Source organism: Carlito syrichta, unplaced genomic scaffold (assembly GCF_000164805.1).
Source record: "Carlito syrichta isolate Samal-C Ts95f unplaced genomic scaffold, Tarsius_syrichta-2.0.1 Scaffold315477, whole genome shotgun sequence".
Classification (NCBI taxonomy): domain Eukaryota; kingdom Metazoa; phylum Chordata; class Mammalia; order Primates; family Tarsiidae; genus Carlito; species Carlito syrichta.
The window spans coordinates 121,006-126,232 of NW_007259573.1; positions in this window are offsets into that span (position 1 = coordinate 121,006).

The window sequence follows — 5,227 nt, forward strand, 5'->3', positions numbered from 1 at the left end:
GGCTCACGCCTGTAATCCCAACACTTGGGGAGGCTGAGGCGAGAGGATTGCTTGAGCCTAGGAGTTTGAGACCAGTCTGAGCAACATAGTAAGACTTCATCTCTATTAAAAAAAGAAGAAGAGGAAGAGGCGGAGGAGAAGAAAGTAAAGTAATAGAAGAGGCTGGGTGCAGTGGTTCACGCCTATAATCCCAGCACTTTGGGAGGCCGAGGTGAGAGGATTACCTGAGCTTGCGGGTTCGAGACCAGCCTGGGCAACTTGGGGAGAACTCACCTCTACAATAAATTATTTTTAAAAATTAGCTGGGTACAGTGGCATGTGCCTGTAGTTCCAGCTACTTGGAAGGCTGAGGCGGAAGGATCGCTTAAGTTCAGCAGCTCAAGGCTGCGGTGGGTGGCCGAAAGCGTGCCACTGCACTCCAGCCTGGGCAACAGAGTGAGACTCCAACTCAAAGAAAACAAAAAGATTTTTAAAAAGGATATCAGTTCACAGAATTGAGACTGGTTAGTCCATGGAAAGTTGCAGTATCAAGAGAGCTCCAGAAACTTGACTGAGAACCCACAAAACACTCACAGCTTGGGAGAAATCTGGCCTGAGCACTGCCACTGGCCTACCTCCAGCATACCCTCTGACCCAAGATTCAAACACCTAGGAGTTGAAGGGTGTGAGCTGCTGAGATGAAATGGTTTTCCCAGACGTGGTAAAAGAAAGACATGGCCCTTCAACTCCTGTGATGGGAGGCTGCAGCACAGGGACACGCTAAGAATTGCTTTCCAGTCAAGGCCTCCCACTCTGAGGAAGCCACCCCCAAATAATCTGGTGGCACTAACAGTGAGGAGGCAAATTAGATCTTGTGCTGTGAGCAAGGACAAATGCCACCCATGCTGACACTAAAGGAGAGATGGGGTGGGCCTGGGGCTTGGATGCTGGCGAAGAGGGCAGGAGGGTGTCTTAACAGTCCCTGGGTGGCTGGCCAGACACCGGGAGGACAATCCTGGAGAGAGGAGAACAGAAGCTGGATGATGAGGAGCAGAGAACCAGCATTGCATGGTGCTTCTGGGCTAACACAGGCATTCAATACATATTTGGGGTTTTTTGTTTGTTTTGGTTTTTTTTTTTTAGTTGGAGTCTCACTCCGTCACCCAGGTTGGAGTGTAGTGGCACGCTCATGGCCATCCCAGCGTCAACCTGCTGGGCTCAGGCCATCCTTCCGCCTCAGCCTTCCAAGTAGCTGGGACTACAGGCTCATGCCACCAAGGCCGGCTAAGAAACAGTTGTTGAATACTGACAAATAGAAATCTGAAACATGCTATTTATATGTAAGGTACTGAGGTTCCTTCTGCCTCGTCGCTTGTCTCTTCTGCTCCTGAGACTTTTCCCATCCACTGAGGAGCAGGTCACTGCAGCTTCTCCCTGGGCGGGTGAGGATGAGGTATCCTTTCTCTTCCTGAATCAGAAGAATTGGAAGCACTTATATTCCTTATCTCCATGGAGTTGGCCTTGGGCTTTCTCAGATGTTAGCCAGGCTGGGCTTGACTTTGCCTTCACAAGCCAAGAAAATGTGCTTCTTTTTCTGTGTTCGGGTAAAGAACCAACTCTCAGTTTCTGCCAGTTATTTGCAATTATTCTCTCTTCTTCTCCCCCAAGCAGAGAAGCAGCATAACCCAAGAGCTTGGGTTCCAGGTGTCCTACAAATCTGGGTTTGATTCTCAGGTCTTTCCCTTGTTTAATGGTTGTGTGATCTTGCCAAATATTAGTCTGCTCTGTAAGGAAAAAACCTAAAACTTGTTTTGGAGGAGCACTGCATGAAGATAGTGCCAGGTATATAAAAAATTACAACTATCATGATGCATTGGGCAGGGTATCCAAAACATGGACCCGTTAAAAGGTTCAAGATAATACCTCCCCTTCCACCCACCCCAGGATTTTTTTTTTTTTTTTGAGTTGGAGTCTCACTCTGTCAACCAGACTGGAGTGCAGTGGCTGCTCCCAGCCACTGCAGCCTCGACCTGCTGGGCTCCGGTGATCCTTCCTCCTCAGCCTTCCAAGTAGCCGGAATTACAGGCATGTGCTACCACGCCCAGCTGATTTTTTGATTTATTGTAGAGATGAGGTCTTGCTGCCCAGGCAGGTCTCGAACCCGTGGGCTCAGGCAATCCACTCACCTCAGCCTCCCAAAGGCACGGGATTACAGGCTGAGCCACCGAGCCCGGCCACCCCAGGATTTTTACATGAACACTGGTTGAGTATTAAAAAGAATTTGGGCTGGGCTTGGTTGTGGGGGTCCAGCCCCACAAGGGTCGTGAGATTTCCTGAAGGAGAGACAGACAGGTGAAGGACAAAAATATTATACTCGGATACCTGCTTCCTGAACAGATGACAATTTAATGTTAGTTAACACAGAGCTTTTATACCATTCATAAAGGGGCAAGACAAAGAAAATTCCTTCACGTACATATGCTTTAAAAGTTACCACCATCTAGCGGTCTAGAAGCAACAAACAAGCCAAGAACACTATCTACTTTTAGTTAATGAGTCTTTATCATAAAGCCAAAAATGTTGGTTTTAGTTCAAAGTCTCGAATTACAGTCCTTGAAATGTTTCAAGAAAGTTCCCAGGTGCACAGTTCTTCATGTAGCAGTTTTTTTTTTTCTTTTGGGCTTTTATGACCTTCAAAGTTTTATAATCGCCTTTCTTGTCCTGTTACTTTTCTCTTATCCTGCAGTGTTTATTTCTAAAGAAAACTCAAAAGAAGCTTTTAGTGATGTTTCCCAGGCCCCCAAAGTTGCTTTCTGTCTTTAGCTAATTTATCATAAAAGTGTCTGATTAGTATATTATGAGTTCAGTGAAAACCCACTCTGTAAATGTTAACTTAGAGTTTTAACTATTGAATTAAGTAAAAACCTTAACGATTAACCTTTATCCTAAGTCAGTGAAAACAGTGTTATAAATCACCTACATAACTCCTAGATAAGTGTTAGAACTTATAATGAATTCATAATGAACTTACTATAAACTTGTGCTTCTAAAAAACCTTATGTCTAAACACTAAACTACATAATTCTAAATCAAATAAGGAATGAATATACTTATATCATTTATTACTTAAGCAATACCAGTAACTTATAACCAAGTGAAAGAAAGCATTCTTGATGTGCTTCAGAGTTTAACCCTTGCATATGTTAGAAAAGGCCAAACGGCATAGTGGGAAATGGAAAAATGAACCATGACATTCTCAGGTTAGCTGTGAGTACTTCGCATAAACATGCCATTTTCTTCTTCCACGACTGCACAGAATTTCTTCAGCCGTACCAACAGCAAGGATGGAAGATAGAAGGGCCTCAGTTGCCCGGACTCGCCTTGCGGCCGTGGGGGGGAGGGGTGTCCTCAGCGCACCTGGACCTTGTCAATCAGGCGGGCCTCCAAAGCTGGCTCCCAACACTTGGTGGCTCAGCCTGTAATTCCAGCACTTTGAGAGGCTGAGGCGCGTGGATTGCCTGAGCCTGCGGGTTCAAGACCCACCTGGGCAACTTGCTGAGACCTTGTCTCCACAATAAAACAAAAATTAGCTGTGGTAGCATGTACCTGTAATTCCACTACTTGGAAGGCTGAGACAGAAGGATCGCCTGAGCCCAGGAGGTCGAGGCTGCGGTGGCCAGGAGCGTGCCACTGCACTCCAGTCTGGGTGACAGAGTGAAACTCCAACTAAAAGAAAAAAGAAAAAAATGAGGACGTTTACCTAATAGTTTTGAGATAATTCTTCTTCACTGCAAGGATCCATCACAAAGATGATGTCAGTCTAAGGTTGGTCAGGTAGTTGCTGGGCAGATGTCCTTGCAGAAGTGTAATTCATAGCAATTATCCTGATGGCTTTAAGATCTAGTTTCCTGGTTATCTCAAAACTTGAGAGGGCACAGAATAATGGCTATATATCTCTTCCTGGAAAGACATTCTTCCTATGATAAATTAAGAAAACAGTCTTCCGATTTATCTATTTATTTTTTGAGTCAGAGTCTCACTCTGTCGCCCAGGCTGGAGTGCAGTGGCAGGTTTACAGCTACTGCACTCCAGCTGGGTTTAGGCAATCCTTCCGCCTCAGCCTTCCAAGTAGCTGGAACTACAGGCGCATGCTACCATGCCTGGCTTATTTTTGTATTTATTGTAGAGACGAGGTCTCACCAAGTTGTCCAGGCTGGTCTTGAACCCCTGGGCTCAGGCAATACTCTCACCTCGGCCTCCCAAAGTACTGGGATTACAGGCCTGAGCCACTGTGCCCAGCTAGTTTTCCGATTTAAAAATATGTTTTCTGAGAGTTTGCCTGGCATGAATAATCCTTGATAAACTGATAAAATACCCAAGTTCGGTAGAGAGAGAGGAAAAAAGTGAGGGTGCTTACCATAAAGGTGTTCAAAATCTAGGTGGAGGAAATAAATATATAAATTTTTAAAATTGTAAAATAATATGAGAAAGGTCATAACAGATTTATGAACAAAGTGATATTAGCATTTGGAGATGAAAACTGAGTTGAAGTTTTAGGGAAGGATGGAAATCTGTTCCCAGGCTAGAGAGCATTTCAGGAAGAGAAAATTGTGTGTCACAACTTGAAAGAGGGAAGTGTTTGGGCAGGAAGATCAGTTTCTGTCCTTGAAAAATTGAGAACAGACTTTGAATAGAAAGTACTTCAAGGTATCACAGTCTGTTACAGTCAGTGAGCATTTCCCATCAGGTTACCATGGTGAAAGCTTGTCAAGGAACCAGGTTTGGAAAATTAAGCAAGAGATGTTTGTAGAAACTTATCAGAGATCTCCAGGGCTCTATGAGTCACTTACAATAGATCTCAAGCCCTGCTTCAGCCAGATGCTTTACTTAAAACCTTGCAAATGTTACCTTTTACTGAATGTGTTACTCAACGTACTGAAAGTTAATAATTTATGCTGCTCTGATCTTTCCAGGAGAAAATGGAACTAGTAATGGCAAGCAAGGCAGATGCCTATAGGGAAAAGGTCAGATCATGTCTCCAATCTCTCAGTTTCATCTTTTTTGTTGTTTTGTTTTGAGTCTAGGTTTCACTCTGTCGCCCAGGCTGGAGTGCAGTGGCAAAGTCACCGCTCATGGCAGCCTCAACCTTATAGGCTCAGGTGAGCCTTCCGCCTCAGCCTCCACAGGTAACTGAGAATACAGGCCCATGCCCCCATGCCTGACTGATTTTTTTTTTTTTTTTTTTTTG